The sequence below is a fragment of the Lutra lutra genome, chromosome 6 (assembly GCF_902655055.1).
Source record: "Lutra lutra chromosome 6, mLutLut1.2, whole genome shotgun sequence".
Lineage (NCBI taxonomy): Eukaryota > Metazoa > Chordata > Mammalia > Carnivora > Mustelidae > Lutra > Lutra lutra.
Window position 1 is genome coordinate 52,865,775 of NC_062283.1, and position 26,916 is coordinate 52,892,690.

A 26,916-nucleotide genomic window follows, 5' to 3' on the forward strand; every position below is an offset into this window, starting at 1 on the left:
GTCATGGTTGATGAGTGGACATACTGTCCCTGTAGAACTGCCTAAGGTGACTTTAAATTTCAGTTTTGAGCGAGTAACAGTGTCCACGAGGAGTAGCCTCATTTGGAAAGGGAGGAGTTAATATTCTTTGACTAAAGAAACTTCCAGAGTTTTGTTTTTTTTTTTTTTTAAAGATTTTATTTATTTGACAGAGAGATCACAAGCAGGCAGAGAGGCAGGCAGAGAGAGAGGAGGAAGCAGGCTCCCTGCTGAGCAGAGAGCCCGATGCGGGGCTCGATCCCAGGACTCTGAGATCATGACCTGAGCTGAAGGCAGCGGCTTAACCCACTGAGCCACCCAGGCGCCCCACTTCCAGAGTTTTTATGCCCACATGGTAATCATGGTAATCAGCTCATCCTGTCTGACCAGTGTTGAATTTCTTATCATACCATACTATATATAACTTGAGCTGGTGGGAACCGTAAGAACTTAATTATCTCCTGGGGGATTTTATTTTATTTTTTAATTTAAATTTAATTAACATATAGTGTATTATTGGTTTCAGAGATAGAGGTCAGGGATTGATCAGCTTTATATAACACCGAGTGCTCATTGCATCTTGTGCCCTCCTTAATGCCCATCACCTAGTTCCCCAACACTCCCCGACCCCTCCCTTAGTTTGTTTCCTATAGTTAAGAGTCTCTTATCTCATGGGGTACTTTAAAATATATTTATTATAAGTTTCATTCATTATTGCTAGCTTGCTTTCAAAATGACTACAAAATGACTACATTTAAACGAGCTTCAAGTATTTGAGGGTGTAGTTTTTAACTACCACTAAAATATAAAGATAGATTTTTTTTGAAGTATATTTGGGATAGTCACTGTTAAATTGGGAAGCTAAACTTATAATACCTTTTTCGCAATAAAATCTTGTAGAGAGGGAAAAATTCTAAACATAATTGTTAATACATCTACTCTCAAATTTTTGGTCTTAGGACCTACACTTTTAAAAATTAATAAGAACTTCAGAGAGCTTTTGTTTATGTGGGTTATATCTTGAAATTTACTGTTAGAAATTATTTTAAATTAACAATTTAAATGGTAATACATCTAAATAATAATGAGTCCATTACATGATAATATAAGTAACCTGTATTTTCCAAAACAAAAAAATTAGTGCATCATTAGGTAGGTTGGTTTGGGTCACTTTGTCAAATAAATATGTGGGGTACCCTACTTAGGATGATATTTAAAAGTAAATCCATGCCTTCTAACAGTGCTGGTTGCTTGTGTGAATGATCCTGGAGGACTGTCAGCTGTCAGTTTTTTAAAATCCAAAGCAGAAAGGACTAAATTAAGAGATTGGTCCCAATAGCATAAATAGTTTTTTAGATGCTCATTTTATTTTTTTATTTATCACATTCTGTTTGCTATTTATACATTAATATTTGGGCTTTTAAATTGACTGTTTTTTGGAATAGTTTTTAAAAATAGCGAATTTATTTTTTTGTTCATACCTATTTGATACTGTTTGCCTATCTGACTTTTTTTTTAACTGCTGATTTTGGACAGTGCTTTTGCTTTAATAAAAATTTGCTGCATCCCGTCCCACTTCTCCATCTTGTTCTGTTTACTCCATTTAACTTTCATAATTTCATGTGTTAAAGAAAGGTCCCTCTGGCCTTTTTTGTATAATGTCTCATCACGTAGAACTGTAGTTGGGTTTCAGTGAGCACTGCATGCACCTCTTCTTGATTTTACTCTAGGGGATTCTTTGAAAAATCTTCATACCGCTGGTTCTAGGATGTACATCAGGTACATACTGAACTGCACTATTTGTACATACCAAGATTTTTCCAGGAGATGTATTTTGCACTGTCCATTATAATAGTCATTTGTAGCCACAGTTACTCAGCACTTGAAAAATCACTAGTGCAGCTGAGGAACTGAGTTTTTAGTTTAATTTTAATTAATTTACTTTTAAATAGCCACATGGGGGTCATGTCCCTCTTACTGGGCAGTGCAGCCCCAAGGGTTTTTGGCAGCTTCTTTTTAATGACTAATGCGTGGCTCATTCTTGACCTCAGTTTTTTTGCAGCCTCGTCCATTCGTTTTCAAAAGGAGCTTTTTGGTGTATTTTGACAGTTTTAGAAGTGTTGTAAGAGTTAGGTTTCACTATCTGTAGATTGCCTTATCCCTGGGGAGGGAACTAGTAGGAATGTTGGATCTGAAGAAATGGAGACTGTTGATGTTGGCTGCTTTTTATGAGATTTTGAGATGCTTCTAGGTGAGGTCTAAGGGGGAAAACAAGGTGAAGGGAAGGATTTTTAGGTTGGTGAGGCTTGAACAGATTTGTCAGCAGAAAGAATCATCTTATAGGCAGAGGAAATTGAAGGTAAAAGGAAATGGGAGTTTAATAAATTCTTGAAAGAGGCAGGAAAGGATCCAGAGTTCAGGTATGAAGGTGGAAAGCCACTCTTTATGAATTTGAAGGGAAAAGAATGATTTTTTTTAAAAATATATGAACTTTTCTTGAAGTGAAAAGTCACATAATATTACCCATTTTAAAGTGGACAACTCATGGTGTTTAGTTCAACCACAGTGTTGTGCTCCTATTGCCTCTAATTCCAAAACATTGTTTCCACACCCTAAGAAGACCCTGGGCCTGTTAGTGGTCACTCTGTTCTCCCTGCCCCCACAGCCTCTAGGCAGCCACTAATCGTTCTATCTTGATGTATTTGCCTCTTCTGCATATTTCATGTAAATAGAATTATACAACAAATGTAATCTTTTGTATCTGGCCTCTTTCGTCTAACATAATGTTTTCAAGGTTCATCCAGGTGGTAGCAGGTAAAAAATGACAATTCATCTTCACATCCCGAATCTCAGCTAAATCAACAGTTCCTCCAGTTGGAGTTCCATAGGATTAAGGCTTCGCAGAGGTGGACGCAGCATCGAGAGTATTGGTGGAATGGCTGACTCTGAGGTCCATTCTGAGCAGGGAGCCACTCGCAGGGGCCAGAGCTGTGAGGGTGGGGGGTCAGAGGTCTGAATCTGGTGGTGGTAATCACCAGGAGCAAAATGACTGCAATGGGGGGGAGTGGGGAGGAGGGGTTGGTGGGAAGGAACTTGCTTTAAAGAGGGGGAAAGAGTGTCCTATTTCAGGGGTGAATTTGGGGTCCCAAGTTAGAGAATAGATGTGGAAACAGGAGCCCATCTAAAGTGGGGGTGATCTCTTGTGTTCATAAGTCAGGGTCACCCAGAACTGCTTGCTGTGGTGAGCAGGTGCGCAGATCCAAGTGTCCGAGGAGGCAGGTGAGGTGGAAGGCTCTGCAGCTGTGGCCTGCTGGGGACTGATGCAGTGCTGCTGCTCTCTCAGGGCTCCTCACTCAGGTGGAAGCAGGGTGACGGACCTGGAGTTTCTTTCTGTTTCTTTGAGGTTGAGTCAGCCATTCTGGTTGGTGCTGAGATTAGTAATAGAGTTGAGCAGTGCTGACAGCAAAGCCACTGCAGGGCCCAGCTCTCTCCTCCTGTCTCCAGAATGAGGTTTTAAGGACTTCCTGGCTTTCAGAGTCTTCCCCATTTTGTCCCCAGTCTGCTCCCCAGCATCACAACCCAGCATACCACAGACAGCTCATGGGTTCCTGTGACCAGACCAGGTCCAGTGCTCGAGGACTTACATACTAAGTAGGTGTTCATGTGTATTTGGGGTGTGATTGGAGAGTAAGCTGAAAGTCCTAATCTAGACTTGGGCTTTGGGGGAGGAGTCAGGGAAGATTTCTCCAGAGTGACCAATCTGTTATAGGAAGGTTGCAGCATAAATAAAGGGAAACAGGAAGTGGGACAGGTGGATGAGGGCACTTCCATGCATAGGATTTGCCAGAGTAAAGGTTGCAGTGGAGAAGGGGGAAGGAAATGAGTGTGGTTGGGGAGCAGAGCACTGGAGGGAAGGGCAGAAGCTGAGCTAGAAGCTGTTGTGAGCTGGTGCATGAAGAGGGCACTAAGCAATGTGAAGGATTGTTGATTGTATCTAAGATTAAGGGGCACGGTTGAGGTGCCTTACACAGAAGTGGCCTGATTAAGTTTGGTGGCTTAACGATACTCTGCCGCAGTGTGGGCATGGATGGGAGTGAACGCCTAGAAGTCCGCTGTCAGGAATTGTGGTACAGGTGGGAAGAGGATGTTGACAAGGAATGTGGGGGATGACATCACCAGGTGAGAAGGTGACTGAAGTGCTGAGCCTTTTTCCTATTCTGTCCTTCATGCCTCGTCCCGTGCTGTTCCTTCAGTGTGAACTACCCATCCACACTCTGCCTCCTGGGCCTTCTGCCTTGAAAAATCCTGAATAAGCTGGTCGCATGCCACTTGGTGTGAGGGTTCCCCAGTGTCCTGTTCAGAAGCAATCCATTTAACAAGTGTTCGTGGGGCTCTCACAGGTTTGACAGTGCTTCAACTCCTTGCTGACTTGATTTTCTAGCGAAGGTAGTGTTATCACCTGCAGATCAGCTATGGGGGCTGCGTGATGTAGTTGAGGTAAAATCAGAGATGTTCCTCAGGCTCACCCAGTATCGTGGTTCTTCCCAGAGTATGGCACCCCACTTCTCTCTCCGTGCCTTTGCATTTGGAATACCCTGCCTCATTCCTTGGCCTACCCACACCTACTGATCTTGTGTCAGGCCAAGCCAGTGCACTGGGGAAGTCTCTTGATGGCCCAGCCCCAGATCTCTGCTTCCTCGCCCTAGCTCTCACCCCTTTGGCTCTCCTCATACCTGGTGCTTTTGTGGTGGTAACTTTCCATGTGTATATGATTCCAGTTACATTAAGACAATTACAGACTCTTAAGGTCCACTCCATCCAAGAGAGTACTTGGAAATAATTCGCATGCATAAGTATCTACACATGGCTTATAATCTTCGTAAATTTCTATGAACGATAGATAAGATATAGGCACTTTAAAAAGAAAAAAAGCACAGCATTTGAATATAAATATCATATATTTGGCTTATGATGCGATAAGGGGTAGCAACCTAGAACGTGCGTTTCAGATTGAAGAATAATTCCCAGATGACTCTACTTTGCTGTGTCTTTCCATCAATTGTTTTGTGCTTGGGTAGGACATCTAAACATGTGAGAAGCTGGTCAGTCATAAATTGAGTGGGAAACATGGCATTTTGGAAAAGAAGTTGTACACTGATCTTTCTGTTAGCAATAATCGCGCCTCGGATAAACCTCATTGGCTACGATACTGCCACTGCGCAAAGCTACTTTCTGAAAGAACTTAACGGTGGGATGGGATTTTCACCTTAGATAGTAGGCCTGGAGGGTGGGGCAAAGTTGGGAGACTTAGTTTAGCGCAGTCTGTGTGGACTAGGGTTATCCGTGTCTGAAAAATGTCTTTGGCCTTGGGTTAATTTATACTCCCAGAGGGGGGGGATTTTTTTTTATGCAGGCTTTTTCTAGTGTTTGTGCATGTCTGGAAGCTCTTTCATATGTCAAACCTCAAGTTACTGCTTCTTTTTTATCTTCTTTGGAAATAAATTTTGATGTTTTGTTTTGTTTTTATGATAGCTCATCCCTCAACTTTTGTCTTGCCAAAGCCTAGTTATTTCAAACTCATTCCCATAGGCCTGGTTTTCTTTCTTTTTTTTAAAATCTCTTAGCTGTACATGCCCATTTTTTTTTTTAATTATTTATTTATTTGATAGAGAGAGATCACAAGTAGACAGAGAGGCAGGCAGAGAGAGAGAGAGGGAAGCAGGCTCCCTGCTGAGCAGAGAGCCCGATGCGGGACTCGATCCCAGGACCCTGAGATCATGACCTGAGCCGAAGGCAGCAGCTTAACCCACTGAGCCACCCAGGCGCCCCCATGCCCATGTTTTTAATGTGCATTTTAATAACAAATTTAGGTAATTGATATTTAGAGATAAGATATATCTATAATCTTTTCATATGCCTGCATATCCATATTTTAAAGGGATATGGGAAAAGCTCATTATTCATCCTTGCTCTAGAAACTGACAAGTACTAAACATGATGGACACGTTTCTCATTCCCTATCACATTTACCTCCAGAACACCCTTACCAGAAGTCTTCACTTATTTTTTTAGTCCCAGCATGGCTGAAATCACAATATCATTATTATTTGCTTTTATGTCATTTCTAAGCAGGCCTGCTACCTGAGATTAATAGGACCTTATTTATACTGTCTACAGGACACCAAGGTCTTTATGATGATTCATTTATGTGGGGGAGAGAACCCAAATCGAATGGGTGTCACAGAAGCACTGCCATCAGTTGTAACCATCTGCCCATTGACACTGTTGTATACCATTGTCTTGGTGTTAGGTTGCCTTGGGCAGAAATTGTTCCCCACAGTACATTATTACTTAGTACCCAGCAGTGTGTTACAGGTACTTGTGAGTTGCTATTTTGATGCACTTGCTTAATTTCCTAGCTAAGTTAAACTTAGTGTAATGTTGCTGCAAAGAGAGGCAGTTACAAGCTCAAGTTGTAGAAACAGAGGACCAGGGTTTGACGCCCCTACAACAGGTACAGACTCAGTGAAGTCTGTGCGCAAAGAACACTGGTGTGTGAGCCTCCATTTTCTTTTCTGGAAAGTGAGAAAAATAGCCCTTTACAAGGCTAATGAGAAGATTAAACAGTGCATGTGAAGTGCATGGTAGCCTGCTTAGCAGCACTGAGTGTTCAGTGTTAGTTACAATTATGATTACCATTGTCATGTTTTCTGTTTTTAATAATGTTACCATCCTGAAGCCAGGGTCTCTCTAAAGGAAGAATATTATGGTTTCATAATGAAATCCTCTTAACTTATTAGTGAGGCGTTACAGTCTATAATGGTGGAAGATTTGTTTGATGCTGGAACAAATGAGGATGGAGTTAATGCCATTTCATCCTATTAGACCTTGGATAGCTTATCCTGGTGCCTGCCTGACATTTTGCTGAACAAGTTTTCCTTTCTTTGTGAAAGGAAAGGAATTCTTGGACAGTGTGCCACTTGTCATCATGAGGATTTTTGTGACCCAAGTAGGAGTTGATTCATTCTAAATTGAAGCTGTTGGATCCTGTGCCACTTACTTATTCTGGATGTGGTGATTGAGTGAAAAGTCCAGCAAGAGAACTCTTTGGGATTTCTCATTTGTGTCCTGTGAAATGCATATCAAATTTCTCTGTAAGCCAGAGTATTTTTCTGACTGCTCACTCAGTGCCTCTACATGGGATTAGAAAAATCAGGCTGTTTTATGATGCTTTATTGACAAAACTAGTAATGACACAAACTGAATTTGGCTAACTCTGCTACTGATTAACAAAAATGGCCTATCTTCTGCAAAATGGTGTACACAGTTTAAAAAAAAACCCAATTGGTAAGTCTTCGTTCTTCAAGTTGTTAAATACATAGAACATTTGGGGTGGTTTTGGGTTTGGATTTTTTAAACTTTTAGTTATTTTTCTTTTAAAGATTTGATTTATTTATTTGACAGACAGAGATCACAAGTAGGCAGAGAGGCAGGCAGAGCGAGAGAGAGAGAGAGAGGGGAGAAAGCAGGCTCCCCGCTAAGCAGAGAGCCCGATGCGGGGCTCGATCCCAGGACCCTGGGATCATGACCTGAGCTGAAGGCAGAGGCTTTAACCTACTGAGCCACCCAGGCGCCCCAAACTTTTAGTTATTTTAAAGCTAATGTTATGAGCCTATCTTACTAGAATCAAATTTACTGTTTTATAGGGGTTCCCTTGTGGTTGGGTTAGTAGAGTCAGTTTAAAAAAAAAAAAAAAAAGGTCCATGTCCCTAGACAAAATAGACAACAAATGCTTTAACTATGCTGTTTAAAATCCACATTTGTTCCCGAAGATCACTATTGTTTATGTAAGATGGAATGCTTCTCCGAGAGGTTTTACGGATTGGTAACTAGACTTAGTTCCTTGGTTTGAGGGGGAATTTTTGTGGCATGCAGACAATTCCACTAACTAATAATCTGAAAGAAATAAAGATTCCTAACATAAGTGACCTCTTAACACATATCAGCTTATTATGTTCACAAATTAATCCTTTAGAAGTGGAGGATACACAGTATTCATTATTCCTTTTCTGTTTTGAGCATTATCCGGAAACGACTCTTTATCCAGATTTTCCGTGTATAATTCGGTGTTTATTCAGCCACACACAGAGCATTTTATATTAGACTAACTTAGGGGGAAAAATCTTTTTTCCTTGAGATTGATTACCTAGTCCTTGACCAGGATGCAGTTATATAGGCTGTTCCCGTAGACGATGCTGGTGGGAATGTGATAGGTAAAAATGTTTGCAAAGAAATTTTGCAATATATGTTGACCCTTCAACCTAAATGGCTGTTTTCTGGGAATCTCATTCAAGGAAAGAACATAGAGCTAAAGTTTTATGTGCAAAGATGTTCATTGCAGTATTATTTAAGAATAGTAAAAATTAGAAACAGATTAAATGACTGATAATAGGGAGAATAATTAAAGCATTTATGTAAATATTCGAGAACTCAGATTTCTGAAGGAGATGATTACTACAGTGTCAAAATGCAGGATTGCAGGTATGTGCTTTTTTAAAGCATAGAAAAAAGAAAGATTCATATTTTAAATATTTGTATGTTTATTATGGAATATTAGCATAGCTCCATGCTAAATGCTTTACATGAACCATCTCATCTGAAGGTATTATTTTTAGTCCCATTTGAAGGGAATATGCCAGGTGAGGAGAGTGAGGCTGTCAGAGGTCAACTTGTCCACCATCACTCTGCTAGTAAATGGTAGAAGAGGAACATGGATTCTGCCACATTCTTGTTGCTTTTTGTTTTCACTTGAAAGTGATACAAAAAAGGGGTGCCTGGGTGGCTCACTGGGTTAAAGCCTCTGCCTTCGGCTTGGGTCATGGTCTCAGGGTCCTGGGATCGAGCCCCTCATTGGGCTCTCTGCTCAGTGGGGAGCCTGCTTCCCTTCCTTTCTCTCTGCCTGCCTGTTTGCCTACTTGTGATCTCTGTCTGTTAAATAAATAAGTCAAATATTTTTAAAAAGTAAAATAGGGGCACCTGGGTGGTTCAGTGGGTTAAGCCTCTTCCTTCGGCTCAGGTCATGATCTCAGGGTCCTGGGATGGAGCCCCACATCAGGCTCTCTGCTCGGTGGGGAGCCTGTTTCCCCCTATGTCTCTGCCTGCCTCTCTGCCTACTTGTGATCTCTCTGTCAAATGAACAAATAAAGTCTTTAAAAAAAAATAATAGTAATAAAATCAAATAAAATGATACAAAAAAAACTTGACAGATTTTTCTGCAGTAAACATTTTTTTATTTTTACTGTAACATCGGGGAGGGAGTAAGTGTGGCCCTTAAAGGAGCAGGCTCTGGAGTCCCTCTGTCTGCTGTTGGTTTGACCTTGGATAAGTGATTCAACTGCCCTCTGCCTCAGTGAACTCTGTGCAGGGGGGATGTGTGAAGGAATGACAGAATTGAGACAAGCCTAGTAAATTTATAGCAGAAAAACTACTGGCACATAGTAGGGACTGAGTGTTAGTTGCTATTGTTATAATCATTATGATCTTCAAAGAAATTGGCTTGAAAATAAGAAAAAAATCATTTGAAATGGTGGGCTGGTTAGGTTGTCCATGATTGTTAGCTTCTCTTAGATGTTGATGTGATGGGAAAGTGACTTGAGAAACTCCTTTAGAGCAATCGTTAGCAAACCATTTAGTAAAGGAACTAGCAGTTTGCTAAATAATTCAGCCTCTAGAAGTGTGTTGTAATTCATCTTAGAGCATTGCTGGTCTGTTTTTTGTTGTTGTTGTTGTTGTTGTTTTTAGGACATGAGTATATGTCTCTAAACAAATATGTGACAAAAGTCCCAGCATAGGGGCGCCTGGGGGGCTCAGTGGGTTAAGCCTCTGCCTTCAGCTCAGGTTGTGATCTCAGGGTCCTGGGATTGATCCCCCAATGGGGCTCTCTGCTCAGCAGGGAGCCTGCTTCCCCCCTCTCTCTGCCTACTTGTGATCTCTCTTTCTGTCAAGTAAATAAATAAAATCTTAAAAAAAACAAAAGTCCCAGCATAAGCTTGAACTTTAACACTTAACATTATGAACTCAGTGCACAGCTCACCTTCCAAATGGTTCCCTTATAAGAGAACATGTCAGTTCAGTGAATTTTCAGTAATTTGCACTCCAGGCATTCAGATTGTATGGGGAGCTTCCTAACTCAGCAGGCACGTATGGAACTGTATAATCGATCTGTGATTAATAAGATTAGTACTGGACCAGTACATTTTTAGATGGTCAGAGCTTTTCCTGTTCCTTTTTCTCAGACTGCTTGTCCCTGTGCTCCCTGACTTCTTGGGCAGTACCCCATCCAGGGTGCGGAGTGGGAAGCCAGAAGCTTGGACCCCTACCTCTCTCTCACGTGGCCCACCTCTGGACAACTCTTCTCTCTGGCCCCTGCATTCCCTCCCCAGTGTGGCCCAACGATGTCCTCCGCCTCTGATGGGGGCTACAGCAGTGATTTTCTAAGTGACGTGACCTTCACCTCACCTTCTTTCCAGGCTCCCGCACAGCCCCCACTCTCACCCCACCTCCCCAGTTTCAAATAAACAGTAGAGCCCTTCCCTGCTTCTCCAGTATCCTCTTTCCCTTTGCTCTCTCCTCCCCTTAATCCCATCCTCCCCTGGCAAGCCTTAACCCAAACATGATACTGAAGCCTCATCTGACCCATTTGTCCCTATGTAAAATTGACTATTCTTTTTTTATCTTCCCATTTCCCTTGCACATCCTTTTTGTCAAAGCAGCTCTATCACTTTATTACAGTTATTTATCACTTCTCTCTCCCTTTGCTAGACTCTGACCTCTCTGAAGGCAGGTTTACTGTCTCGTGGATTTCTCTGTCACAGTGCATTAAATAGATGTTTGATGGATGTTTGCTGCTGCCAGGAATGAAGGTGCTCACGCACCATGCGGGGTGTTGTAGATAACCTCACTTAATCCTCACCACCACCCCAGGAGTATTGCGCATTACTGTGCACATGTTTATAGATGAGGAAACTGAGGTCTGTACAGGTGAGCAGCTTTCCAAGTATCCTATGTTACAGTGCTGTGTCAGAGCACAGGATTGTAACTCAAATTATACATATCACAGGTTATATTTTCTCCTAGAAATACTGAGAATCTATAGTCCTATAGGGGACACGTCATGATGAGTTAAGTGGCAGAGGGCCCATCTGGTGATCTTCTAAGTGAAGATCTTCTAAGTGATAGGTCAACCACTTAAACATAGGGTTCCTAATATGGGGACTGGGATCCCTAGGATTTGGAAGACTCTAAATGTCAGTTTTATCATTTGTGGATAGAGAAAAGGTCTCTTTTTTGCTTTCATCAGATTTTTACAGTTGGTGTGGGATCTGCAAATGGTTAATAATAACTACTAATAGAATGTTATTTCTATAGAAAATAGAATTTTCCAAAAACCAGAAGATTCATTTATAAGTTAACATCTGGAACACAGCCCTTTTGTCAAATAGAGATTATGTGTTTTGATAACTTGAATGAATGAAAATGACTCACCTAAGAGACCAGGTTTTTAAAAAGCAGCAGTTGTCTTTAGACACTGTAATATAATCATTCCTGTTAGGTCTTAAATGGAAAATTGCCTCTTTGCTCTAGCCTGAATGTTTGTATATGTCCCCCACCACCAGATCCATATTTTGAAGTTCTAACACATTGTCCCCCCCACCCCACCCCAATATATTGATATTTGGAGGTGAGACCTTAAGGATGTAATGAGGTTTAGATGAGGTCATGAGTATGCCCATTATGGGATTAGTACCCTTCAGAGAAGAGAGGAGACCTAGGGGCCCTCTGTCCCTACCTTGTGAGGAAACAGCTGGAAGATGGGTGTTGGCAACCTAGGATGCGTGCATTCCTCAGGAACTTAGTCTGCTGGCATCTTGTTTTAGACATCTCAGCCTCCAGAACTGTGAAAAATAAATGTCTGTTATTTAAACCACCTGGCTATGGTATTTTGTTTTAGCTGCCTGGACTAGGACACTCTATATTCCCTTCTCCTCCCTGGTGGCATGTATTAAGTTGTTCATGTCTGTGAAAAAAAATCTGGAGAAAAACATAGTACCTTTTAAACATGTCACTGCTTCTGTAATCACATTAATTTTCTTCAAATAGTTGTTTTCATTTTGTTTCTATAGAGAAAATGTGATGGCTTTTCCTGACCAAGGTGGGATATTATATATCATTTTATATGTGTTCCTCCTACCACCAGTTAAACATTCTTGCCTTTCAGAGGTGGGGGGAGAGGTGTTGAGCTGTTGTTGATTTGTGCTAAATTTGTATTTTGAAATAAACTAAAAGATGTGGATTTCGACTGGATGACAGCTAGGTCTTGGAGCTTCAGGGAGAGGACCATGTTCTCTTTTCTCTACCAGCGACCACAAGGCCATAAACACATTTGGTGCTCTGTAAAGGCATGTTGTTAAACAATGATACAAGCCATTTTGCAACCTAAATTCTTTTCCTAAAATTTTCACCTGATAGACTTCTCCGGGAAAGAATTTTTATAAGTTCTATATACAAACAGGTGTTTGTTTTTTTCCTCCTTAACTATGTCCTTCATTTTCATTTTGGGACTTGTTAGCATTTCTCCCTTGTTCTGGCTGTAGGTGGGCACTTGATTGACTTCATGTTAATTTGATCGCTGGTTTCCCTTTTTTCATTTTGTTACAGCAACCTGGCTTTTATGACAGCTCAGAGTTAAAAACTGGTACTTGGGGAGAATTGAAATGAAGGGAAAATCTTTTTATTAGCCAGTTGGAATATTCAGTTACATTAAATATGACTTGCTAAAATACTTGCAGTTCCACTAAAATGTAATCACTGTAGGGCCTGATTCTCAGCGTTTCACCTTTAATGGTCGTCAAGGGGGTTTTAAACACAGTGGCACATTTGTTGAAAGTAGCACTCGGTGAAAAGAAGAAAAGCATTGCTAGGAAGAGATCTAATCTTGCTGGAGAATTTCCAGAGAGGCTTACAGGAGAAGTCATCTCAGCCTTTTCTGGAGTGCCCATGTCCTCTCTAGAGCTGTGGGAGTTGAATGACTCCCTCCTGTCTGCCGCAGAAAGAGCCACTGCCCAGCTCACGTGTGGGGGGTGCACAACCCACACCCCAGTGAATGGCAGAAGCATGATGATGGGGACTCTCCCGCATTACACAAGTGCTTCTGAACCTCCTTGTTTCTCAGTGGATTGAAGAGAAAATGGTCCAAAAAATAGAGGAAAGCACAGTTTTTATTTTTCATAGTGCAGTAAGCTTTTCTTAATATCAAACATCTAAAATCTGACAGCTCTGAGCGATTGCTATCTGAAGTTTCCTACATTCCATTTATGAGAATGGAAAGTGGCAAGGAAATGACTGATTGTTGGAACTTCTTTAAAACCACAGAGGCATAGTGTATTTACAGATTTATCCAAATTATCTATGCCTGCTTATCTGCAGACCTGAAAAATGGAATTTGGTATTCATAATTCTGACTCTGAAACACTCAAACATGACAGAACCCCTCTGAATCATTGTAAATTTTATTTAGGGAGATTTTATTAGTGTTGGTTGGTTTGATGTTGTTGTTTTTAAGTAAGCACTATACTGAGTGTGGGACTTGAACTCACAACCCTGAGATCAAGAGTCACTTGCCCTATCAACTGAGCCAGCCAGGTGCCCCAAGGAAGAGTTTATTTAATATACTTAGTGATTTTCTTATTCTATGAAAACTGGCCTATGTGAGCTCTGATTCCTTGAAGTGAATCAGAACTTGACACTGATCAAAACAGTATTCCCCATAGCCTGAGTAGTCTGGATATAAATAAGCATTTACCAAGAAGCTACATTAGACTGGAAATTAAACTTAGTTAAAATACCAGCACTTTGGTCAAGAGGTTAAGCTTTCATGAATGGAGTCACAGTTCAGACAGTTCCTTTCCAGAACAAACTTTCCTTTACAGTTACACAGAAAGTCACAACAGCCATGTGTCATTGGATTGGGTGGGGGTGTAGGGGATGGTATTTGAATTTTTTTTTTAATCAAATGCTTAGTCTTGCTTATTTGTTTTCCTCATTTTTGTGGATTTTTTAAAAGATTTCATTTGATAGAATAAGCACGAGTGTGGAGGAGGTGGGGAGGAGCAGAGGTAGAGGAAGAAGCAGTCTCTCCTCTGAACAGGGAACCCTGCATGGATGAGGCTTGATCCCAGGATGCTGGGATCATGACCTGAGCTGAAGACAGACGCTTAACTGACTATGCTACCCAGGCACCCCAGTGTGGATCTTTTTCTTTTTATTCAACTTTTTGAGATTATTCTGGATTCCTAAGCAGTTACAAAAAATAATAGAGAACCCAAGTACCTTTTTTCCAGTTTCCCCTGCAGAGCTGTAGTTCTGTGTCACAAGCACAATACTTACATTGTTACTGTCAAGCTACAGACTTCCTAGCCACATCTCTTCCCTCCTGCCTTCACACCATCTCTGACCCCAAGCACCCACTCCTCTCTTCTTCACCTCTGTAAGTTTGTTTTTTCAAAATGCTATATAAATGGATTGGCCTTTTTCACTCAGCATACTTCTCTGGAACTTCATCCAGATTTTAATGTCTGTCAGCAGAGTGCTCCTTTTTATTGCTGAGTAATGTTTTATGGCGTGAATGTTTCCAGTTTTTGCCTATTACAAGTAAAGCTGCTGTGAACCAAGTATAGGTTTTTATGTGAACATAAGTTTTCACTTCTATAAATAACCAATAATTTTGTTTTAATGGTAGCTTAATATTTAATTGTATGCTTGTACCACAGTTTATTTAGCTGGTACTTCTAGATGGATATTTAAACCACCCCACCCTTTGTTTTTCTTCTGTTACATCACTGATAACAGTCCTGTAGATAAACTGTAATGCACATCTGCTTTTATATCCTTAGTATAAGGATTTCTAGAAGTGGGCTTGAGTATGTGAAATTTTTAAGCTTTTTTTAAAAAATTTTAAGCTTTTTTAACATTTTTATTTTAAGTGCATCTAATCCCAAAGCTTTTTTTTTTTTTTTTTTTTTTTTTAAACGTCAAAAACACCATATAGGTCAGCACTTTACATTCCCGCTCCCACCCTTCTCCAGCCCCAGACAACCACTAGTGTTCTTTGTATGGATTGTCCCTTGTGGACATTTCATGTAAATGGAGTCATACAATATGTGACCTTTTTTTTTTGGTCTCTGGATTCTTTTGCTTAGCATAATGTTTTCCAGGTTCATTTATGTTGTAGCACATGTGTATCAATACTTCCTTCCTTTCATGGCTGAAGAACATTCTGTTGTGTGGATGTATATATACTATATTTTGTTCATCAGTCAATGGACTTTTGGGATGTGTCCATTTTTTGGCTATTGTAAATGATGGCACTGTGAATATTTGTGTGCAGGTTTTTATGTGGACATATATTTTCATTTCTCTTGGGTATCTGCCTAGAGGTAGAATTGCTGATGTTAAGGTAGCTCTGAGTTTCACTTTTTGAGGACCTGCCTAATGTTTTCTACAGCAGACGTATCAGGTGACAGTCTTACCAGCAATGTGTGCATGTTCCAATTTCTCCATATCCTCACCAGCTTGTAATTGTCTGTCTGTATGTTTGTAGTCATCCTAGTGAATGTGGATCTTATTAAGAGGTGGGGCCAGAGCTGTTTGAGCAATGCTAACTTACTGCTGGGTGGCCCTCCTAACATATGGAAACCCTTTGCATGCTATTTCTCAGTGGTGCAGGCTGGCTATCTCCGGGTTTCTGTAGCACAGAGGCAATTGTGAAATTGTGAACCTGCTTTCCACCCAGCCAGAGCACTTGACCTGCTGTGCAACCCTGGGAGGAGTGCATCCCATCTGGCTGGCAGCCCTTTGAGCTGTGCTGGTGGCCTCAAGGGCCTACAGAGGCCCGGGGCAAGTACCTACCTGTCATTCCTGGCCTCGGGTACTATTTTGAAACAAATGTTTGCAGAAACTCTTATGTAGAAAAATTTCTATGCTATATTGTATCCTAAGAACAGCAGTTTATCTTTTTACAGGAAAAAGAATGGTCTTGGGTACTTTGAGATATAGAAAGGTTTGTGGTTTTCATTTTCATAGGTGGCATTTTGAAATACATAAACTGACAAAATGATAGCTTTAAATGTACATTAAAAAAAAAAAAAAAGTCAGCTGTGGTGAATTGCATAGCACCCAAGACGTGGACAGAGTAGAGTAACCAGCCCTTCTCAGTGTGCCTGGGGCTTTCCTGGGATTGGTTTGTTCCCCCACCCCATATATTTTGTAACTTGGGAAACCCTTGAGTTCCAATAAACCAGGACAGTTGGCCACCCCAAGTCTGTAATCTGCAGAATAAGTAAAGGGCCCTTTTTGTTGTTTGAACAAGTTATCTGAACTCTCTGAACTTTGGTTTCCTCATCTAAAAATGAGGATAAATCTTTATTGAGCCTTTGAAAAGCTGGATCTGTAGTAATCAATAAATGTTATAAATAAATAATAAATGTTAGCTCCCCCTCACTCTAGTAATTGTAGTGTTCTTATTGTTTTCATAATCATATTTTGTACTTTAGAAACAGTGCTTTTCATTGCCTTTCCAGTTCTAGTTTAGTCAAGGTAGAGGGAGCATTTGTTCTTTAGGGCCAGGCTGCCACTAGTGCAGGTCATGTGTCCTAACCATACAGAAAGCCAGCAAGAGGACGAGTGTTGACTTCGAAGAACCTCTGCTATCAGCCTCACTGACCTGTTGGCTTCTAAGCCTTGCCTCTGTTGCTGAGGAACAAATTACTGTAAGATTTACAGCTTCAGACAGCAATCACCTATGTCCCTCCAGTCTCTGAGGTTCAGGAATCCCACAGAAGCTTAGCCCGGGGCTTCTGGCTCAGGGTCTTAGATGCAGCCGGAGTGGTGCTGCAGCTGTCCGCAGCTACCAGGCTCACTCAAGGTTGTTGGCAGAGGGCCTCCGTTTCTTGCCATGCTGTCCTCCCCCGTACAACTGCCCACAACCTGGCAGCTGGCATTCTCCAGGGCTCACAATCTGAAAAACAGACAGAAACACAGGGACTGACCAAGGTGGAAGTCAGTGTTTTTCCAGGCCTGATCTGAGAAGTGACACACCATCCCTTTTGCTATTTTGGTCATACCCACAGCCCTGATTCAGTGTAGTAGTGGGATTGTTTGGCAGCGGGCATCTTAGAGGCTGCCTTTGATGACACCAGAGCCGCTGACGGGAACCTTGACCATCTTATCCAGGCAATGGAGTCACCAAGAAAGGCTCCATTTAGGACTGATGATAACAAGGCCCAGGGCAGCACCCACATCTCAGCCAGTCCACATTCTGCCCCTTGTCCCCTTCCAAGGAATATACACAGTTGGCTGTGGCCAAGTACGTGCCGTGATTTCTGGTGGTGGCAGCCAGTCAGTGGCTTCCCATGCTGCCCGTTCAGGATGACGAAACAAGTAGTTATGAGATTCCTTCTGTGTGCCCAGAATCACAGTAGGTGAATACGGGGAGCAAAAGAGAGAGACGTTCCCTGTCCTCACTGAGCTTTACCGACTTGACTACCACTGCCACCTGGCTCTGGAGGTGGTGCTAGAGATGAGGGTTCTCTCTTACTGACAGACATTCCAGAATGGGGATAGAACTTAGGCTCCTTTAATGCATGCTCTTTGTATGTGATGTGTCCTACGTAACATAGTGTTTGAAAGGTGGGAGAACTGGTCTCTAACCTAATGGAGTTTTATTTCATTCAGCTTGAGAGATGGGTTGAAAGGAAATGGGGTTTTTTTGTTATTTTTTTCCTGGCTGGTGGAGTTAGAGCAAACAGGGAATTGTAACAAAATTTGTTAGAATGAAAAATAGTTTGTCCTTGAGACCACAGCCCTTGTCTAGACTCTGTCAGTGTAATGCAATATATGGATACTGTCTGGGTGACAGAACTTCAAGAACTGCAGGGGATTTATTGGCATCCAAAAGCCCGATTTATTAATTTACATATATGTTAATACATATATATAATAAATATATATTATTTTATAGAATATATTAAAAATAAAGGCGCCTGGGTGGCTCAGTGGGTTGAGCCTCTGCTTTCAGCTCAGGTCATGATCCCGGGGTCCTGGGATCGAGCCCCACATCAGGCTCTCTGCTCAGCTGGGAGTCTGCCTCCTCCTTTCTCTCTTCCTGCTTCTCTGCCTACTTGTGATCTCTGTCTGTCAAATAAATAAAATCTTTTTTTAAAAAAGAATATATTAAAAATATATAACAACATACATGTTTATAATATTATAATATAAAATATAATATATTGTATATAATTAACATTTATATATGAATATATAAAATATATTGTATATAGTATAATATCACATATATATACACATATGTGGCACTGGTTCCCAGAGAAGGCTGTTCATCTAAATAACATTTCAAAAAGATTAATTTCTCAGCCTCTAGACTGTTGAATTAGATTTCTAGGAGTGGGTCCCAGAAGTTTCTAGGGGTGGGATCACGGTGTCTGTTTTTTACAGCTTCTAGGTGATTCTTGATGCAGACAAATTTGAGTGCTCTTCGAAAGGAAACTCTGAAAGGCCTGGAGTCATTCATTCATGGCTTCAACCAGTAATCAGCCACCTGTCAGGCATGATCCAGGCTCTCTGCAGCTACAATGGGAAGTCAGAGGTTTGCCCTTGAAGAGCTTAGAGCTTAATTGGGATTGTGAACGAATGAACAGATAATTACAGTGTAACTGATAATCCCATCATTTAAACAGTAAGCCTATAATTTTATCACTGATTGAGATAGAGTGGAAGTGTGGTGATGGGCATGTGAAAAGGAGGCAAGGAGGATTTTGCCACTCCTTTTTCCATCATCTTCCCCTCTAGGGAAGGCCCCCTGAGACCTCTGTTACTAAGTAGCTTAGGTAGATAAAACTGGTGTTTGGTTTCTTAACTTGATAATGTTATTTATTTTTTGACAATGTTATTTAAAATAAAATTAATTATCTCATAGATATGAACTCAAACAGTATTGATACATATTGTCACCATCCTTTTAATAAGCATATGAAGAAGCTTCTGTGAACGTTTACGTGGGCTGTTTTGTTTTTGTTTTTATTTTTCTTTAAAAGATTTATTTATTTCAGAGAGCACTCACATGAGTAGGTGAACGAACAGAAGGAGAAAATCTTCCAGCAGACTCCCCACTGAGCGTGGAGCCTGCCGTGAGGCTTGATCACAAGACCCTTGAAATCATGACCTGAGCTGAAACCAACAGTCAGCCACTTAACTGTCTCAGCCACCCAGGTGCCCCTACATGGGCTGTTCTAAGATCAGTAAATCATAGGGTAGGAGATTGGCCTCACACTCTGTCTCCACCCAACTCCTGTGACTTGTCAACTCAGCCACTTTTACAGTTTTAGTAAATGAATAAATTATTGGGCATCTTCCATGTGCTAGTTGCTAGAAGTATAAAAAAGGTATCTCAGGTACAGACCTCCTACACACTGCTGAAGAAGGTCTGAACATTGATTTTTCTCTTCCATCCACAGAGGAGTCAATGGCAACATCCCCTTAACATTCCAGAGGAATTTATCTAGAGACTCAAACATCTCCATATTTGCAAGTATCATTATGACATGTGATTCATCCAAAATAGAGAATATCAGAGCTGTGAGTGGTGGGTGTGGGCACATTTCATTGCCCATGGCCCTTCCAGGGAACTCTGATATGGCTTAGCAAAACTCTTAAAACCATTGAATGTGAATTTGGTAATGGCAAAGATCTTTGTAAGATGATAATACAAATGTACAAATGTATAAGTAATACAAATAGGTTTGCAACCTATAATGTGTGCCATGCACTCGCCAGTCTGAGTATTTGGTATGTATTTAATCACAGGAGGAATGTACTATAATTACTTTTTAAAAAATATTATTTTTTAAGTAACCTCTACTCCCATCGTGGGGCTCGAATTCAGTCCCAAGATCAAAAGTCGTATGCTGTACCGACTGAGCCAGCCAGATGCCCCGGTAATTACATTTATTTTATAAATAACAAAACCAGGGCGTAAAAGGGTGAGTCACTTGCCCAAGGTCACATGGCTAGTGTGGTGGAGCAGGGGTCTGAACCCAAGCTGTATGGCTCCCAAGCTGTGTGCTCCTAACCACTGCTCCCCATAAATGACGGACTCACAGGTGTCTTTGCACAGTGTATACTGCTATACCTTTCAAGAAGATGGGGTCATGTCTGCATCAGTAGTAGATCTGTAGTGTATCTGCATCTGTTGATTTTCCGATATGGCAGTAAGCTGTTTGGCACGTGGTAGGCGCTTGTTCAATATTTGTGAATTCAGTGAGTCAGCCCCCTTTCAGGTGACTAGTAGAGAGAAAGGCAGTCATTCTGTGAGATTTATTGGGAGCACAGGAATAAAAGCAGTCACAGGGATGACCCAAACCCAGGGCTTGATCTTTTGCCTTGTTTCTCACTGCAGCCTTGTGGGGATTAACTACTTCTTGTCAGCAGAACTCTGGGAGAACAGAGTTCCAAGTCCGTCCGCAGCAATCTGGCCTTCATCCCCCAGCCAGGAGAGTTCTGTGTGTAGAGTAGCATTGTCTTTTCCCACGACATTGCGCTTCACCTGAGCGAAGTCCTCACCCGTTCTTCTTCTGTGAACAAGTGAGAATGCAGGTGTCCTACCAGAGTAACTTTGTTCAGTGAACCCCTCTCCAAATGTTTGTCGGTTAAGTGGGATGGTGTGTGGGGCCCTTTTCTCCCCCTCCTGAGAACCGCGGGAAGAACTTTGAATTGGTTGGCACATTCTGTTCTTGAGCTGTGAACAAGAATTGCCCTAGAAGAAAGTTTGAAGGCAATGTTACTCTCCCTCTTCCCACTGCTGAAAAAATGATCTACATCTGAATTTCTCAGATTGAGTATATTTATGTATTGCCTTCCAAAGTAGAGAAATAATCTTTCTCAAGTGAGGAAGAAATTCCCTACCACTGTTTTGGGGGGGACTGTTAATCATTTTGGTGTTTTGTTATAGTTTCTTTCACACCTTATGAGGAGAACAACTCTGTTAGAGCTCTGAATCCCTAGCACTGAAGAGCTCTTCTCTGGGGAATGCCTTCTGTAAGCAGGACTTAGTCCGTGTTTCAGGAAGCTCCCTTTGTGGGCTCGTGTGTATCACTGCATGATGCCGTTTCCCTTCTTCTATTTCATAATAGCAGGTGTATCTCCTCATTGATGGTATCACCAATAGATAATTGTTGAATGCGTAGAACAAATTACCCTTTGAGGGATTTGGGCTTTACCTAAGGATGTACAGTGTGTGTTCCCATAATACCTGAAAAAATAAATATCCAAGTCCTATCAAAGTTGAAGTAGATATGTGCTAAACGAGTTGTCAAGACCACAGAGCTGCAAGAGGCCAACGGAGAGTCTTTGTATCATCTAATCTGGGCCTGGGAGAAGGGGTTGGAAGTGAAGACTAAGGGAGAGCAGGGAGGAAAGACCCACAGATGATTGACTTAAAAACAAAGCCACTGGGGTGACTCCACTGGTTTAGAAGACTGTTCTTCTCCAGCAGTGGTTAAAATAGTAATTCTTAATTAACTGGTGGCACCCAAGGAGTGGGAGATTGGGCACTTCTTTTTTAACCTATCTAATCTTTGTAGTAAGGGAAATTGATTATTGCAACATTTAAAATCCATCTCCCCCGCCGCCCCCCCCCCCCCGCACATTGAACACTACACCAGAGTGAAGCTGTTCAGCTTTCTTTAACCATGGAGCTAACCCAAAGCCATCCTTTGTAGTGCGTATTAGTGCCCTAATTTTGCAGTTCTTTATCCAAAGCCCCAAATAGGACTGTGTTCTCTCTTACATGTGTGATGTATGGTAGATAACATGATTGTGTCAGAGTTTGTTATGCCCTTAGAATGGAGGCTAGAAAGTATGGAAATTCTACAGGAAAAAAGAATAAGCATAGGGCACCTGAGTGGCTCATTTGGTTGGGCAACTGCCTTTGGCTCAGGTCATGATCCCAGAGTCCGGGGATTGAGTCCCACATTGGGCTCCCAGCTCCATGGGGAGTCTGCTTCTCCCTCTGACCTTCTCCCCTCTCATGCTCTCTCTCACTCTCTCTCTCTCTCTCTCTCTCAAATAAATAAAATCTTTTAAAACAAAAGAATAAGCATAGATTTGTGCCTTGGCAGACTGACAATACCACTATTGATGTGGCAGATAATTTCTCTTGAGCCAAGATTTAATCCAGAGTTGTCATTTATTTAAATGTGAGCATTCTAAAGGAATTCTCGTCAGTTTACGTTCATACCTGAAAGCTTGCTAGTACTTAGGTATTCTTCCCCTTATGGTCTTTATGACAGTTTTTATATTTTTTATTTTAACATTGCTGAGCAAGGTATGGTTTATGTTCCTCCTCTCATTGCGGAGCTGATTTTTTTCAACCTAGAAAAACCTTTTTAAATTCAGGAAAGAGTGTTGTGACTACCAAATTAAAGCACTGTTTAATTTTTCGTGTTATTGGCAGTCAGCTCGAAGAAATGTTCCCATGCGTGCCTAACCCAAGTTGACTGTTAAAGAGCTGAATGGGTAGGAGAAGAGAAAGTGGAGGGAGGGTTCATCCTGACCCCCTGGTAGCTCGTCAGCTCAGTTGACTCAGTTTTACGTGAACTATGACAAGTCAAAGAATAAATAAAACCAGATGTGATGAGGAAGTTTTGCTAAACAGTAGTTAAATGTCTGCAGTAAATACATCTGTAAGCCAAAAGGCATGTCTGACTTGACTGATTTTGCAGGGAAGGGAGTTATCACAGCAAGCTGACTGCTGCCTACTATCGCCACCTTAGCAGCAGGAAGAGCCAATTCTTGACCCTGCAGATCTTTACTACTTACCTGTGAGTTTAGGAAATTAACTTTCTTTACTGTAGTAAATTTTTAAAAATCTTGATGTCTTTTAAAACATCTGCCCTAAGATCTTAATACTTTTCAGTTGCTAAACAACCTTCCAGCTTTCTCCCGCTGCAGCTATAAACAGCCAAGATAATAGCGTTTGCATTCTTAGTGAGACCGAAAACTCGTCTTGAGAGCTACGGTGGAAGAACTTTCTATGCCATCTCTCATTAACCCAGCACCCTTCTGTTGTCACCACCACCCCATCCCCACCATTCTCTCATATTTTGTGATCCCTCTTAAGAGCCAAATGGAAAGGAGGGGGGTGCAACTGATTTGCTTAAAGCTTAGTGCGGTGTCTTTTTTCAGACAGGCCTCCAGCAAACTCTTTGATAGTAGATCAAAGAGCACAGTAATGCTTATTTAACCTCACACAGATGATTCACCTGGCCATACTCCTCCTGGAGGGAGCTGACAGATGGATTTTCCACATGAGCAGGGCTCTTTTCGGAGGATGCTGTTTTTGCCCTTTTGTGTTCTGCTTACATCAGTGTGTTCAGGTTTCTGCATTTCATTCTGTGGTGGTTGCAATGTTTCTCTTGTGTTCAGGCCTAAAGCACACCTCAGTCCTGTAATTCTTAGTATGTGTGGCAGGAACTTGTCCCAGGACACAGAATTAATATTTGATTCCGGGTGCCTGGGCGGCTCAGTCAGTTAAGTGTCTGCCTTCAGCTCAGGTCATGATCTCAGTTCCTGGGATCGAGTCCCACATCATTGGGCTCCCTGCTCAGTGGAGAGTCTGCTTCCCGCTCTTCATCTGCCCTTCCCCGCCCCATCCCCGCCTGTGTGTGTGCTCTCTCTCTCTCAAGTGAATAAATCTCTTAAAAAATATTTGATTTGGATATGGGTATGCTGAACTCTCACACCCTCATAATCTAGGTTAATTTAAGGGAGTGACCAGACCCCGTTAATTAGTTTTCTTCGTGAGATACTTATAGCGAGGCACAATTATAATACAGTCGCATGGTTACCACAAACACTCCAGAATTTGATAGTGGGAAGTGGCTTGCAACTAAGAGTATCCTTTGAAAAATATGCATAAAAGAGGAAAATCTATTTTCTTTTTTTGGGGGGTGGGTGGTGGAGGGGCAGAGGAAGAGAGAGACTCTTAAGCAGACTCCACGCTCAGTGCGGAGCCCAGCACAGGGCTTGAGATCATGACCTGAGCTGAAATCCAGAGGGACATGCTTAACTGACTGAGCCCCTCAGTCTATTCTAATTTACTTGTCTCTGATTTCTACCCTTATCCCATTTTTATTGTCATTATTTTTTGTGTGGCCTATGAATGAACTAGTGAATACTTCGAATACTGTCACAGAATTTTTTTTTTTTTTTTTCAACAGATCCTGTTGCTTCCCATCGTGACCAACTCTGAGAAGCCCTGTAGGTTGAGTGGGCATCAGAGATTTAGGGCTACAGAGGCTGGGGAAGCAATGCTCGGCCTGGTGTCAGTGTGATCTGGTTCCTGGGAGGTGCTGACCACCCCCTTTTCCTGTCTCTGGGGAACCAGCCAGATCAAAGAATGGCTTATTCTTTTGCTTCATTTAGGACCCGAGCTCCTCTACCGTGGGCCCAGTGCCTGGGCTTGGTCCCTGCTAGTACAATTGTACGGAGCAGCTGTATCCCACTTGGCCCAACTTGCCCAAGCTGCCGGTAGGGTGACTTGGATTACTGAGAAAGGGGTGTTTCTGGCCCACGGGCAGCCTGGCAGAGGGGGGACTGCAACCGTCCAGCCGCCCACAGACCTGGCAGTACAGTTGAATGTCTTGTGCAAAGTGGGTCATATCGTTCTCATGATCGCAGATCACTAAGCAAAGAGTCCAGGGTTTTTCCAGGGCTGTTTGCCTCTCCTGTTCCGTTAGAGAAGTATAAAGGAGTAGAGCTGGGCCCATAGACTCTCAGCAAGTGCCCAATTCACCCAGCAGGGTGGGCCGGCCCCGCCTGGCTGTGAAGAATTCATTTGCTGAGACCTTTTGTACTGTTCCTGTGGCTTAGCAAGGGAGGTGAGGAAAAGGGCATGGTGCTGGCAAGCAGCCTGCAGCCAGGAGGATGAGGGGACAGTGGCAGTGAGAGCAATTAAGCTTTGGCATCTTCTGTTCCCAGCCTTTTGGCCACGTGCTCTCTGCAAGCTGTGCCATGTGGTTGCTTTCTGTGGCTCACCACCGAGTGAGCTCCGGGTGCCAGGCGGGGAGTGGGGGACAGAAGGCCTCTCGCATTGCTGCCATTCACTACCCCTCTCCCCCGGCCTGGCCTGTGGCCTTTGAACATGCCATGCACGTGCTGGCGTTGGGGCTCCTGCATTCGCCTATCCCTCTAACTGGAATGCCCTTTGCCTCGATGCTCTGTCTGTTCAGGCGTCTGCTGTCCAGTGAGTGCCCTTGTACATCAGGGCGGCCTTGTACATTCTCCAAGGTGGATCCTGTTCCATGACCCCACCCCCGGCCCCTGCTGTATTACTTTCTTGCTGATAACAAGATCTTTACATAACAGATTCTATACGTGTGTGTTTCTCCACCAGCATGGAGTTTTGTCTTGTTCCTTCTGCGTCCCTCAGTGCCTGTGTGCCTGGCACATAGAGGGCACTTGGTAGGTGGACGGCGGGAGTGAAAAAGTGGATACATGGTACGGACAGCTGCCAGATACCTGGCTGGCCAGACAGAAATGTGAGCTGACACTGGGTAAATAATGAAAGTAAACCTTTGACGACAGTTTCTTGGTAACCTGGGTAAAAACAAACACCTGTGTCTGACAGGATTACCGTACACGTCCAGCTGTGGGCGTAGAGGGAGAGTTTGGGGGGAACCTTTCACATGGGAGAGTCCAGCCCAGAATCAGGCCTGTGGTTCACAGACCAGCACTCCACTGAGTCAGGACCTGTGTGCCAGGGACCATCTCTGCCCATGCTTTCACCCCCTTCCCTGTGGATATTTCAGGAGTAACACACTCCTCCCTGCCTATTCTCCACGTATGTTCTTGCAGAGAATGTTTTGCTAGCTGTTTCATGTGTTCCTAAGTTTGATTGTGAGACGTTCTGCCAACCCAAGACAGGAATTCTCACGTGAAGAAGAAATGCAGTCTAAGAACAGATGTGCTGTTACAGAGAAAATCGCATGTTGTGTGTGCTTTTGTAGAGATGTTCCATCTCAGAGAGTCACAGGAGTGCTCCTGGGCCTGCCAGCTTCCTCAGGGCCTCTGTTCAAGATGGGTTTAGACTGGGGTTGCTCAGACAGATGGCTTGTCACAGAATTCTTGAATATCTCCAAATACTAAATTTCACAGTTTCTTCTGGTAACCTGCTGCTGGCTTCAGGATTCTTGGACTGAAATTTTACCTTATGTTTAATCAAGCTGCTTTTCTGTTGCTGTGATGTTAGCCTAGATTCTCAAACTGAACGCTGTCCTAGGCATTGTTCTTACAATGATGGGTCGTTATACCAGTTCCTGGGCCTCATTTTTTCCAAGACCACTCATGTTCTCCCCACCTCCCAACTCTCTCCCACAGGTCTGTTCCCTGTCATGTTTGACTTTTTTTTCCCCTACTTTTTTCCACCTTTTCTATATCCTCCTCACATTTAAAACAACAACAACAAAAAACAAAACTGGTTACAGTTTCTCTGGAAGGTCTCTTGGTTAAAATTTAGAATGATTCCCTTGTCAGGTCTTTTCCTCATGCTAGATCCCATGTTACTGTTACTTGAATGGCATCTTGACAGCTTATTAGTATTAAGTACACAGCTTCTTATAGTATGCACCGTTCTGACACCCACTCATTCGCTGGATGAGCTTGGTTTTGTTTTCGGTTTATAGCCCCAGGCTTCCTTCTGCCCTGTGAATGTCGAGTTTGTTCTAGGTTTCTAGGTATGCTCCTTTGCGTCTGTCCCTGCTCAGCAACACT

At 42.4% G+C, this 26,916-nt stretch overlaps 1 protein-coding gene and 1 pseudogene across 2 annotated transcripts in view; one reads left to right on the plus strand and one right to left on the minus strand.

Moving 5' to 3' along the window:
• Positions 1-26,916, plus strand: part of ELOVL5 (ELOVL fatty acid elongase 5) — a 76,193-nt gene that overhangs the window by 16,357 nt on the left and 32,920 nt on the right. Inside the window, exon 2 of one of the 2 annotated variants that reach the window (XM_047732819.1) lies at positions 25,541-25,608. The exons of the other annotated variant lie outside the window; for it this stretch is intronic. The gene's annotated coding sequence lies outside the window, so the exon portion shown is untranslated. The remainder of the gene's footprint in view (positions 1-25,540; positions 25,609-26,916) is intronic. 2 annotated transcript variants of the gene reach the window in all.
• On the minus strand, positions 5,049-5,245 carry LOC125103341 (uncharacterized; annotated as a pseudogene).